Here is a 13,773-nt window from a genome sequence, read left to right as displayed (position 1 = left end):
TCTCAATAAATTCCTGATCGTTTATTGCCATCCGTTTGGCATTTCACCACCCAGAAGAACTTAGAGCCATCTGCATACTTGGAAAGTTCATGCTGTTCTCCTTCCAGGAAAAAAAAAAGTGTTACATAAGATGGAGCCCAGCACACTGGTATAGGAAAGTCGGGGAGCCTCATCTCTGACTAAAGAAACTCTTTGCTACCTCCACTGTTTCCTGCTTCATCCAGGTCCAAAACCACATCACAGCTGTCTCTTTAAATATTTTCCCTTGCAAAGCCTTTAAGAAGAATCTAAATGTTATCCCCATGCCCACATAGAATTGCTCTCTCTCCAAGGCTTCCTTTGGGTTCTATGAGGAGCGGCTTCTTCTGTAGAACTCTAGGGTCTTCCTCCTGGCAGTCAGTGCTGGCCACTTTGTCCTTTGTCCTTTGGGCAGCGATGGGGGGCATCCTGGGGGACTGAAGGCCCTCCAGGACCCTCTCTGGGGTTCCTGCCTGGCCCGACTCTTGCCATATCTTCCTCATGGAACAGGCTCTTCTTTCACTCGTTCATCTTAGGTCATTTAATTTTGTGGTTGTACATAAAATTTCCTTTTTTTTTTTTTTTTTGGCAAATATATTCACTAGAAGCCATTGAGAAATGAAGGCAAAGCAGAAAGCAAGGACACCTGACCACCACAGGACAATCGTGTTAACAGTCATGGACTCTGATAAGTTGGAAAGCACCCTAAGGATTGTTCCAACCTTTGGCTCTACAGATGGGGAAACGGAGGCATGGGGAGTTAAGAGTTAGGGTCATACAATCCCTCTCAGAGATGTAGGTAGCAGCGACAGGCGTTGTGGAGGCTGAGCTGAGTGCGCCAAGGTCCTTGTTCCCAGGAAGCCAGAGGTCGGCTGACCAGCCAGGAAACAGTTGAGGGATCGGTGACCAGTGGGGAAATGTGGGCCAGGTGCAAGTGAGCAGAGGGATGGGCTGACTCTGCCGGTGGCTGGGGCGGCTTTGAGCTGGGGTGACATTTGAGCTGGGACTGGACTGGAACCTTCTGGCCAGTGACAGGGCCAGCCTGGAGCTCACGCCCTGGCTTGCCTCATCAGCACAGGGCTTTTAGCTTTTTCCTCCTCCCAAGACCACTTTGGAGGTTCACCTCCTATCTGACCACCTTTCAGTAGGGTCATTTCTGCCCCATGCCTCCTTCCCGAATCTCTAGTCTCACATGAGTCCTCAAGTGCTTCCCAAGGGTGGCAGGGAGCAGCCGGGCAGGGACTGGGGGGCCTGGAGACCCCGCAGGGCCCAGTCAGTTTTGTGGGCCCACCGCAGAGAAAGCTGGCCTGTCCTCAGGAGACCCGTGTTCCCCACACCTCAGGTGTTCACACACCACCTGTGTGATTTTCACCGCAGCCCTTTGAGTTGAATATGATTTCTTCAGAACTGTCTTTGACTCACTTTCTTTTTCACTTCAAATCTATTTTAAGAGGAAACGTTATTCTAACTCAGGAAATAGAAAACCGGTATCAGATGCCATCAATAGAAGGAGAGACCACAGGAGATAACCCAGCCATGGTGCTAAATTCCGGTCCCCACTGGGCTGGCCCCAGAGCCCCGAGCCCACGGCCTCTCTCTCTGTCCTGGAGATTGGCTCACGTTCAAGACGTATTTAAGACAGATCCGCACCTCCCTGAGACCCTCCCTTCCATGCTCACAGGTCAGAATAAAGAACATTCTCCTCATGCGCTTTCATGTTATTTAAGGTTGTCACTGAACCTCCCTCGTCCCGAGCACCACCAGCCTGGGGGTCTTACAGGTTGAGAGCTGGTAACGTGGTAGTTTGGCACCTCCAAGATTCATCGTACCTGTTAGTAAATGTTGACCATTTGTACGATCCCTCCAGGAGACTGACAGTTGAGCTCTCGTCAACATTTTTCTCCCACGTGTATACACACCCTTGCAGTCAAGAGTCACGCTATAAATAAATGAGCATGCCTTCCCCCCTTTTTCTAATGGCACGTGCCAGTACAGTGAAACCTTCCCAGATGGCCTGAGCTGGCAGGCATCGGCCATGGGGGCGAGCCTGGCTGGCCCCTGGGAGGATGCAGGGGAGCAGCGGGAGGCCAGGGCCCTCCCCTGTGCACCTTCAGGTGGTCTGCAGGTGGGCACCCCGTGTCCCATTGGGAACAAGGGCAAACACATGTCCTTTTCTGTGCGGTAAGAAAGAGACCAGGCTTGGAAGACAGAGCTCAGAGCTCCTTCACACAAGAAGCCGAGTCAGTCCACCAACATCTGGCCCCTGGGTCTGCCTTTTCTGGAATAGTGGGACAGTTGTGAAGCTCTTCATTAATGGACTGTCCTAAAAATCACGCCATGTGCCTTCCACAGACCATTTGTGATTTCCCAGAAGGCCTGTTCCAAATATTGATCTGGACGGTGGCCTCTGAGGAGCCCTTTGGCATGAGGACCTATTCAGAGCTGGCCACGGCCATGGCTGCCAGAAGAGGCCTCTGAAGAGACTATGCATGTTAATGAAGGGTCTTAATTCTTGGCCTTTTATGGAACTGCTTTGCCATTAAAAATAAATCATTCCTGGAGGTTGCATCCCTCAAAGTGTCGGGATTTATTTTCAGGCAGGACAGACCTGATGTTGGAGGAATGACCATTTCCATAGAAGCTTCTAACTTCGTTCACGTAAGGCCATTACCTGTCTCACTTCCCTGGAATTGGCATGTTTCCTGCACCTGCAGGGAACTACAGGAAGGTGGGGCAGTGGGAGGGGCTGATCTGGTTTAATTAGGGAAGCTGGGATGTCACTTCTGCTCCCTATTGCATTCTGGACACTGGGACTGCCGGCTGCTAAGTGCCTCCGTGGGCCCCCGTATGTGGTCTTTTCTGCATTTTTATTGGCAGCAATAAGGCACTTAAGGTTCTGAAGTCCTCTCCGACCCAACTCTTGCTGTTGCTGTCCAGATTTAGTCCGTGTCATTGACACACAGCCCTGTAGAAGTCGGAGGCTAGACCTCTCTGTATGGTGAAAACCATCACCGTAGTAAGTTCAGCTAGCATCCACCACCTCACACAGCAACAACAAAAAAGTACAGGAATAAAAAAGTTTTTTTCCTTGTGATGAACACCCTTAGGATCTTAACACCTTTCCTGTATGTCCCATGGCAATATTATCTGTAGCCGCCAGGCCATATGTGATATCCCTAGGCTTATTTATCTTAGAACTGGAAGTGTGTACATTTTGGCCCCCTTCTCCAGCCCCCCTCCCCTCTGGCAACCACAAACTGATCTCTTTTTCTATGAGTTTGGTTTTTTCTTTTTCTTTTCCTTTTGGATTCCACATATAAGCATATAAGTGAGATGCTACAATATTTAGCACAGTGCCCACAAAGTCTATCCATGTTGTCACAAGTGGAAGGATTTCCTTCTTTTTATGGCCGAGTAATATTCTATTATGTATATTGATATATACACCGCACATCTTCTTTATCCATTCTTCCATCGGTGGACACTTAGGTTGTTTCCATGGCTTGGCTATTGTGAATAATGCTGCAGTGAACACAGGGGTGCACATGTCTCTTCAACATAGTTTTCACTGGCTTTGGATATATTTCCAGAAGTGGAATTGCTGGAGGGTAGTTCTATTTTTAGTGTTTTGAGGAAGCGCCATACTGTTTTCCTGACTGGCGGCCCCAGTTTACATTCCCGCCAGCAGCGGGTTCTATATTCTCGACATCCTTGCCACCTGTTGTCATTTGTCTTTTTGAGACTAGCCATTCTGAGTGGTGTGAGGTAATAGCTCGTTGTGTTTTGATTTGTATTTCCCTGATGACTGTGAGATTGAGCACCTTTTCATGCACTGTTGGCCATTTGTAGTCATTGGGAAAAAGTCTCTCTGCAGTCTTGAGCCTAGTATCTACTATGACTAGTACTGTAGGAAGCAATTCTGTGTTGTTAGGGGTGGAGGAGAATATCCTTCTGACCCTCCACGTTGACTGTTTTTCTCCAAAGTGCTTGACACAGCTCAGAATACATTTATTTTCTAAGTATTCTGGCTCTGGCACTAGAATGAAATCTCCATAAGGGTAGGGACTTTATTTAATTCAGATGTGTCCCTGGATCCTCAGTGAATGCATGGCCCAGACAACGTGCTCAATGACTCTGTTAGTGAAGAAATGAAGGGCTGAGAGCTGCGTGGGCATCAGGCTGATGACAGGCAGTCCTTCTGTGCCTTTGCGTTGCATTATGGGTGGGATCATAGCAGCCTTCCAGGCTCATGGGCCTTCATCTTTTCTAGGTGCTTCATCTTTTAAAGATGAAAGAAGTAAGATGGATGCTTTGGGAAATATTCCAGAACCTTGCATGCATCTGAACATGACTCTGCAGTTCTTACTACCATGCTTTTCAGGGTTCTTGCATTAAAATGGATGTGAGGACAGGAAAAGCAGTTGTGGCAAGAAGATCTTAGCTAACCACAAAAGGGACCAACATGAAAGCTACTTCCTCTGGCACAGGAGGCCAGGCCCAGGGTGGCCTGGCTGGGGCTCTACCGGTAGGAAAACATTCTGATGTGATGATAAGGACAACAGCTGCCTTTTTTGTGCACATCTGATGTCATTTAATTCTCCCTGCAGGTCCTGTTGTTTCCCCATTTCACAGAGGAGGAAACAGGGAGGTTAGCAACTTGCCCAAAGTTGTAGACTTAGGAAGGAACAGAGTCTGGATCTGAACCCAGATCAGCTTGCTGCTGCACACATGAGGGATGTTGGTAACGAGTCTGCATTTGTTACGGTACAGACTGAGTCATGTGAAAAAGAGACTTCCAAACTTAGTGGCTTATGTAAGATGAAGGTACAGACTCCCTCTCCCTTACCAGTCCAGAGGTGAGCGGGCCAAGTTGGCGGCTCAGTCGGCTCCACACAGTCATTCAGGGACCCAGGTTCCTTCCACCCTGTTGCTCCACCACCTCTGTGGGTGTGGGATTATGACCAAAGCTGGGCCAGTACCATTTCTGTCTTCCAGACCGGGGAAAGAAGAAAGAGAGCCAGTGTCAAACAAACAAATTGTTTTAAAGTGGGTGTCATGGAAATTGCATACATTGCCTCCGCTCGTGTTCCACTGGCATGAATCAGTGATGTGGCCACACCTAGCTGGAGACAAGCCTGGGAAGATGGTCTCTGCCTGGGTAATCATGGGCCCAGGTCAAATTCTATCACTCTGGACAAAAGGGAGGACGGAGCTGGGGGCAGCCCATTTGCAATCTGCCGTGAAGATCATCTCCTCTTTTGTGAGCGTTAGTGCTGGTCTGTTGCAAGGAAAGTGCTATCTCTGTTCATTATTATCACATAGGCATGTGGTCCTTTATTCATTTAAGAAGTGTTCTTAAGGCTTTCTTTGGTGGGCAGCTCTGGGGTGAGAAGTTTGGGGGCCGCGAAGAAACCAGAGCCACTGTGGCATAGGAGGAGGTAAGCCCTCAGCCACAAGGGAGCAGAGAGAGTGGATTCATGATTGCGTTCGTTCACTCTCATTTATTCACACATGTGTCTTTCCAAGAAGGGAGTAAGGTAGTGTAACTATAGCAATGGACAGTTGGCAAATGCAGTTGATACCCACTGTCTCCTTCATCTTCTCCCCCACCCTGGGAGAGGCAGGGCAGTTTCAGAGAAATCACATGGCTGGTGGGGAGTGGAGCCAGGATTAGGAGCCAGGCCTCTAGGGTAGTGTGGTGAAATGGGCATAGCACAAATTCAAGGTCAGGTATATCCAACATCGAGTTCTGACTGCCCCGCTAGCAAACAGCCCCACTTCTTTGAGCCTCAGTGTCCTCATCTTTCAAATTGGTGCTATGCTTTCTTATGTCAGAGAGCTACTGGTAAGAATCTCCTGGCAGAATGGATTCATCTTTGGTTAAATGGATGCTCCCTGGGTGGGCACGTCCTTCCCTTCCGGCTTCTTCGGGGCACTTGGTCCTGCATGCTTGATGCGGCCCTGAGAATGCACTGGGAGGGCATTGAGCCCACAGCCCTCTGCAAGCTGGGCAGGTGGCCCTGCCTGTCCCTCCCAGTCCTCGCCTCCCCATGGGAGTTGGGTTGCTCTCTCATCTTGACCCTGGCTGTCTGTGCTCCTGCTTTGGAATTGCTCCCATCTCCTCCTGCCTGCCCCAGATTTATCTCAGGTGCTCCCCGGCTTGGTCACGTCATCCATGGCCTCAGCTCACTGTGGGCACCCTGACCACCCCCACCCTCACCAGGGCCCCAGAGGTAGGAGCACTCTGGGAAGACCCCAGAGAAGAGCCTGCTGGGACAGGAAACTTTGGCAGAGTAAAGAGGCTGGGAGGGGCAGGAGAGGGGCTGGCAAGGTGAGGACTGAAGATGGATGAGTCAGTTGTGGGAGCAGAGCTGTAGACTTTTGGCTGTGAACACAATAGAAAGCTGGGGTTTGTGTCAGCACAGATTTGAGTGGGAGAGGCTGGGGGCAGGGTGTCGAGCTAGAGGCTATTGCAAGCATCCAGGTCTGGGGTAGCATGGGTGGGGGTGGCAGCAGACAGAATGGTGAGAACAAACAGGAGAGGGGTGGGCACTCGGGGAGGGCCTATCTGGGGGAGTCGGTCCTGGGACTCCCTGTCTGGGGGCCAGCTGCTGGAGCCACAGGCATGGTCACAGAAGTGAGAATGAGGCAGGAGTCCACACCGGGCACTCGGAGCCAGAGGGGACCCAGGGCTTGGAGCCCAAAGCTAGAGAGGGGAGCTCACAGATGAGTACCTGCCCGGCGTTCCAGGAATTCACCTTGGGCACTAGTCTGACACACACAGATCTTGTAAGGAGTCCAGACCTGTTTTGTTTTGTTTTGTTTTTATCTAAATGCAGATTTCCTTTCCCCCAAGTCCAAGCTACCCTGTACTGGAAAGAATCAGTTTTTCTCTAAACCTGATGAAATCCATCAGTGAACATAATGAGCAGATGTCCTGTGCCAGGTGTGGCTCTGCAGGATGGAAACAAGGGAAAATAGGGAGGTGGTCATTTACTGGCAGCAACAACAAGGAAACAGGTTATTCCAGCCCAGGGTGATCAGGGACTGTGACACAGCTGAACCCAGGGTCATGGGAACCCAGCAGGAAGTGTGATGAATTCTGGCTCAGGGAAACAAAAGGATGCTGTCACCCAGAAGGTCACATTTGAATTGGGTGTTGCAGAATGAGCAGGAGCTTACCAGCAGAGAGGAGGGAGAGGGTACTCCAGAATGTCTGTGGTCACAGTGGTGCGAGGCAGCGTAGCCCAAAAGGCTTATAATGTGCCAGAGGTGCTCAAGCTCATCAATAATCAGGAAAACAGGAATTAAAACCACAACAAGATACCATTTCACACCCATTTGACTGGCAAATCTGAAGTCTGACATTACCAAATGGTGGTGAGGGTGTGGGCAAAGGAATGCTTATATCTATAAGGAAGAGTGTAAATTGGTCCCACCTCTTTGGAAAACAATTTGTCATCACCTGGTAAAAGCTGAACATCTTCTTGCCCTGTCCGGTGACTCTATTACCAGATATACATGCTGGAGACCCTCTTGCCCATGAGCACCAGGAGCCACACGTGAGCGACCATAGCAACATGACTTGTAACATACCCACTGGAAACAATCCAAATGCCCATCCGTAGGAGGATGGATAAACACATCATAAAATAGCCTTATGGTGGAATACTATACAGTAGTGAAAAAGGACTCTATGGCTCCTTCCCCAAGCATACCGAATAAGAGAAACAATCAAGACCCGGGAAAAGAAAAAGTCAGGTGAGTCTCTTCACATAAAAGTTCAAACACAGGCAAAACTAAACAGATCATTGTTTGCCTACATGCCTAGGTAGTTAAGCAAAGAGTGATTTCCCCAGGAGTCAGGACGAGTGGTGACTTCTGGAGGGGGGAGGAGGCGCACACGTGCTTCTGCAGGCCAGTGATGTTCTGGACGTGCGTGTACATTTCAGTATGATTATTTAATCTGCACAAATAAATTCACAATGAGAAATCACACCAGCCTTGCTGACCTGGCAACACCAACCTTGGTGTGATAGGGATAGGGGCTGGGATGCGCCTGGACATGGGGTTTGGAGACACACTGGGAAGGCTCTTCTGTGCAATATAAAGAATTTGATTTCATGTTGTTTTTGATCTTATGTTGTTTTCCTCATCTGGAATATTTTAGGAGATGAGTGATATTCAGAATAGACAATATCTCAGGTATATAATAAGGAGTTGTAGGTAACCGTAATAAAAGAATGTTCTAGGTCTCAATCCTTTTGCCCTGGCTTTCTGCTTTCAGAGACCTTCCAGCTCGGAAAATAGGCTGTGTGCAAAGGAAGGCTAGACTGAGTATTGAAAGGTCAAGAGGAAATGTTATTTAGGAGAGATGGTACTCTTGTGCATCTGGGGGACAATTTTCTTTGCCTGCAAAAAGCGAGCTAGTGACGGTGGGCCCAGGAGGAGCCTCAGCCTTGCTCCGCTGCACCCAGCCCTGCATGGGACAGCCACATGGGGTGCAGGAGTGAGAGGAGCCAGCAGGGAGGGACTGTCCCGGAGGCTGAGTCGAGAGCAGTCCTGGGATATGCCCTCCACAGAGAAACAAGGACAGTGGGGATGGGGGGTGGTGGTGATGTTGACGTGGTCACGCAGCCCACAGCCCACGATGCGCTGGTGACAGAGTGGCATGACCTGCTTCTCTTCTGCCAACCTTGATTGCAGGCACCACAGTTGCTCGCAGGCTGCCATGAGACTGCAGCGTGAGTAAGGCATTGCCTTCCAGAACCTCTCGGCTTAGCAGGCTTGATAAGGCAGGCACCTGGGTGGCCCAGGGAGGGGAATGCGGTAACTGACCAAAGAGAGATATTAGCAGTATGATCAATTAGGTGTTAAAATGCATCAAACTCTTTATCCCCCCCACCCTCTGTTTCAAGCTGGTTGATGCTGGATTTGCTTTTGCACATTTATATGAAAATACATCGTTGCTGTGGCTTGTAATTTTCTAGTTGAACAGTTTCAGGGCGGGCCCACTTTGGAATTTAATTATCCTTACTTGGGGAAGGCTTTACTGAGATTCAGTGCTCAGGAGACTGGATGGCCCCAGGCATCTTGTGATCCTTATCAAGGAGCACCCGTGGCTTCAGTCTGTTGCTGTTTTGAGGGTTGTAGGATAACGTTCTTTTGATGGCCCGGGAATTGAGATGCACCAGTCTTAAAACTAAATTCGGCCTGCCCACTGTTGTGTAGCAGACTGGACACCTAACTAGAGCTTTTGAAGCCAGACCCTGATTTTGGCAACCCAAATGCATTAGCTCCACAGTGCTTTGTAGGCAAGGCCCGAACTAAGTGTAAAAGAGTCAACTACTGATTCATGGAATACAAGAGGCTCGCTGCTCCAAGTAGCAGTGACATCATCCTAGGGGGAAATTGGGGATTGAAGCTCTGCAGGACCAACCTTCTCACAACCAGGAAATGTAATATGGGTGGGAATATAATATGCAGGTCTCCAGAATATGGTGCTGAAAAAGGCTCACAAGCTGCCTGGTGTTCAGCAGAGCAGGGAGCTGTGATTGATTAGTAATGTCTGCTCTGGGTTCAGGAGGGGAATAGGGGTCTGAATGCCATGCCTAAATCACTTCTTAGATACCTCTCAGGTGCTGGGCCCTGTACTGGGGGCTTTCTCAGACACTCCCCCCATTCACTCTCAGAGTGACTCTGGAAGGAGGTGGCAGTGCTCTTCCTGTGGGCAACTGTTCATGGAAAGGTGCTAAAGAATCAAAAACAGGATCTGAAATGAAACATGCAGCATGATTATGGTTATAAATTATAATTACAATTGAAAGTCATAACTATACATGTATAATTAAACTGTCAGCAGTAACAAACAAATATTAGTATATGTGGAGAGGAAGAACCTCGAAGGAAATATAATGTTCATGCTGGTTATCACTGGATATTGAGGTTATGGATGGATTTTATTTTCCTTTAGGCTTGTCTGTATTTTTCCATTTTTCAGAATGACCCACATTCCCTTTTCAAACATACATAAATTATGTGTGTGGGCATGGGTATGTGCATTTTAAAATATTATATATAGAGAAAGATTTGGTGGCATGCTTTTTCTCTTCATGAATGCACTAAGAACATTAATTACTCCTTCTCAGTGTACTAAGATAGCTACTTAGAGTAATGCTAAGCCTTTTACTTTATCTGGACTGAAACCTTTGGGCAAGACCTCCCCCACCCCAAACATCTCCCGATTTCTAGTACTGAACAAATCTTGACCTTCTTTGGAAAGGCTGAGCAAAAGATGAAAAATGACCAGTGATCCAAAAGAACTTAGCAGTCCCAAAGATGGGCATCCTTCTAAGGAATCACAGAAGCAAGGATCTTATGAGATGGTATTGCTACGAGAAATGTAGAAACTTGCCAGTAACTTCTGGCATGATCCAGGAAGACTTGGCTTCCATAAACTAAGAGTGGGCACTTACGAAAAAGGAATAAACTGACATCTAAAAAGACTCCATGAAATCTAGAGCTCTGAGTTTTTTCTGGTCAGGGGGGATGAGATTGTGTGTATAGAGTGCAAAACCCAGCACCTGGCACAGAGACACGAAAAATAGGTGTGGTTTTTTTGTTGTTGTTGTTGTTACATAAATTAACCCATTTATTATAGGCTAGTAATGTTTCAAATGGTGAAGCTTCTACTGGTCTTTCAACTCCTTCAGTCTTCTGATAGCCGACTTTACTGTGATAGCAGAAGTGGTGTTGTAGGTCCAAGCGCCACCAGCGACGGTTTTCATGCAGGAGCCACAATGCCAGATCCGCACAGCTCGTCTTTTCATCTTTGTTTTGCCACAGAAGGGGCAAGTGTACTTGGCGTGCTAGCTTATTTCAATCTTCTTCACCATTTTCCTGAGGGAGGCACCATAACGGGTCCTGTATCTACCCACGATTCCGACTTTCTTGGTGCGTTTAGCCATGTCGCCGCAAACTAGGTCTGAGCCCGGAGAGCGAAAAATAGGTGGTTTTAACTCTTTTAAGTTTTTATTGCAATTCCAGGTAGTTAAGAAACAGTGTCCTATTAGTTTCAGGGGTACAATTTAGTGATTATCACTTCCATACGTCACCTGGTGCTCATTAAGACAAGTGCCCTCCTGAATTCCATCACCTACTTCACCCATCCCTTACCCGTGTTGTTATAATTTTTAAAATACAATTACAGTTATATTCTAACCGAAATACATGTTACCTATTTTTCTAATGATTTAGTAACTTTGGCTTCTTAGGAATTATGCCAAGTGGGGTTCTTGAAACCATCCAGTTTGTGCAAATCGGCCAAGCCAGGGTCTGCCTACCTTCTCCGTAGACACAGGCGGGCTTTGGGCCGAGCCCTGACCACCGCAGTGGGAGCTGATGAGCCAGCTGGGGCCCGAGGTGACTGCTGTCCTGCCACGTGCAGGGGGCTGCTCTGATTCTTTCTCTGGGGGAGCCCTTGTAGTTAGCATGTTGGAGCTGGGAAGAGTTCCATCTGGCTCACAGCTGAAGGAATGGAGAATTCCTCAGACTTAGGTAGGCTGACAGTCATCATCACGGCGCCAAATAAAAATGTTTCAGGTATGACCCCCGCCCTCCCGGTTGGATGAGGCCCAGTCCATCGTCGACACAGGTGTGCCTGCCTGATGTGAGTTAGAGATAGAAAAACCCGAACACAAAGACCAGAAACCCAGTAGGTGATCTGGCATGTAACTAAATGGTTGTCTGGAGCATTCTTTCCAAGTGCAAGCCTCCTTTGGGTGTTCTCAAATGACTTGCCTCATACCATCCTGACGTGCATGTAAGGGGAAGGGGAAGCCCAAAGAAGGGAACCAGCATTGAGGCAGGTGCAGCGCTAGACATTTTGAGAACATTGTCATTTAAACTTGAAAACACCTGTGCAAGGAAGGGATTCTCATTCTTCTTTTACAAGAAAGGCACTTGAGGTAGTGAGTGACTTTCTCAAAAACCGAAAGTAAGGTTTGGCCTACACTGGTACTGAAATGCCCTGGTTCTAGTCCCGGGAGGAAGCTGGGGGTGGGATAATCAACGGTAAAACGTATATAAAGCGCCTAGCTCAACAAATAAGAATTTTTCGGCTTTTGCATAGCGGGACAGCTAAGAGATGCCCAGACACTTAAACACAAAAAGAACCCAGTGCCATTCTGTGGAAGAGTCAGGACGTACAATTTGAACTGTGGCTGGGCTGCGCTTACAGGGGAGGCTCTAGAGTCTTCTCAGAGTGCTTTCAAATAGGAGGCTGCACAGACAGAAAAGAAAGAGAGAGAAGGGAGCAGGGAGGGGCGGCTCTCTAGCTCCTGGGGCCGGCGGGGCACAGGAGGGGCTGGTAGACCCTTCGAGGGTTCTACTCTTTTAGATGGTCCAAGAGCAAGCTCCTGATGGAGGGGCAAGCTCAGAACGTGGGGAACGCGGGAATAAAGCTCAGTGGCCTCCACTTGCCTTGTTTTCTATCTCTGGGAGCATTTTGGTATTGGGAGCATGTGCTTCTTCGCAAGGAAGAGGAAGACGGACCAGGTGCTCGGCCAGCCAACCCTAAGCATGTACTTTGGGGACCCCAAAAGGGCTCTCCAGTGGGGAAGGGAGGAGAGGGGGGCCACAGCAGGCCCCAGGGGTAAGTAGAGTGTGGGGGAGCACGTATGGGAGAAGGGGTACGGGCTCGAGAGCAGAGTCACACAGGAAATGGGCAGGCAGATGGGAGTGGGGCAGAGTAGGGGCCCCGAACTAGAGAGCCAAGCATTCTGTCAGGGGTGGAGTGGGGGAGGCTGTGCTGTGGGACATGGGGAGGTGAGAGGAGCTTTCTCCACTCTGACCCCGCCCCCCCAGAGCAGTAGAATTATCTTATTCATAGGATCCTTAGATGACTTGACACATAGCTGGTCTGGCAAATCATTGATAAATGAATGAATGGCTCAGTACATTTATTTCAGGATTGTAGAATAGAAGCAGATCTTGAATAGGTAATCTCCAGCCAGTTTGGGGTTACTAATGTCCTTTGTGGAGGCCCTTCTGAGCAGAAGCCACTTAGAGCCCATCACCTCTCTAAAACACAAAGAGCACCCCATTTCCCTCTCCCGTGAGATCATCGGAATTTAACATACTGGTCATGAAAGAGGGTCCTCTGATCGAATTTTCCTCCCTCGAAGACTGGCATCTGATTGAACATTTGTGTGCTTGTTCTCTAATGTGTAAAGCGACGGGTAATAGTAAGTAACTTTTCGATCATGCCCAGTGATATAATACCACTAGCTCGCAGGGACTGCAGGGATTCCTGACCTCATCCTCAGGACCCTGGCAGGTAGGTGCTATTGTTGGTGCCCATTTTACAGATGAGGAAACCGAGACAGAGAGAGGCAGAGTCCCTCATCCGAGGCCTGTGGCTAGTGAGGGCCAGAGCCAGGATTCAGGTCCAGAGGGTGACTCCAGGACTCCAGCTCACTCCGTGCTGCCCCCCCGCCCCCCCGCCCCGTACTTAGGTGTTAGCACTGCTGTTGCCGATGGGAGAAGGGGATGCCGGTTTATCCTCTTTCCATGATCTGTATTGAATGCCTTATCTGCCTAGACAAGCTCTTCTGTTTTATAGCATTCTTTATGATAATAAGTAAATAAACAAGATGTGGGTGCTGACAGCAGCATCTGAGGTAAATATGCTGGTTGCAAAGCTGTTCTGGGTTCAAGGTTGTGCACATTTCCAAAGGCATGTTAAAAGGCTTAAGG

The 13,773-nt window shown here is 48.7% G+C and overlaps 1 protein-coding gene and 1 pseudogene across 1 annotated transcript in view; one reads left to right on the top strand and one right to left on the bottom strand.

The window, feature by feature from the left end:
• MGLL (monoglyceride lipase) overlaps positions 1-13,773 on the top strand; it is a 109,075-nt gene that overhangs the window by 20,015 nt on the left and 75,287 nt on the right. The window lies entirely within an intron of this gene.
• On the bottom strand, positions 10,657-10,985 carry LOC114207783 (large ribosomal subunit protein eL43 pseudogene; annotated as a pseudogene).

The sequence above is a fragment of the Eumetopias jubatus genome, unplaced genomic scaffold (genome assembly GCF_037043125.1).
Source record: "Eumetopias jubatus isolate StellerSeaLion01/CBP00866 unplaced genomic scaffold, mEumJub1_p1.0 scaffold_1, whole genome shotgun sequence".
In the NCBI taxonomy this organism is placed as follows: domain Eukaryota; kingdom Metazoa; phylum Chordata; class Mammalia; order Carnivora; family Otariidae; genus Eumetopias; species Eumetopias jubatus.
The sequence above is the reverse complement of the archived record's forward strand: the minus strand, read 5'-3'. Positions and strand labels throughout refer to the sequence as shown.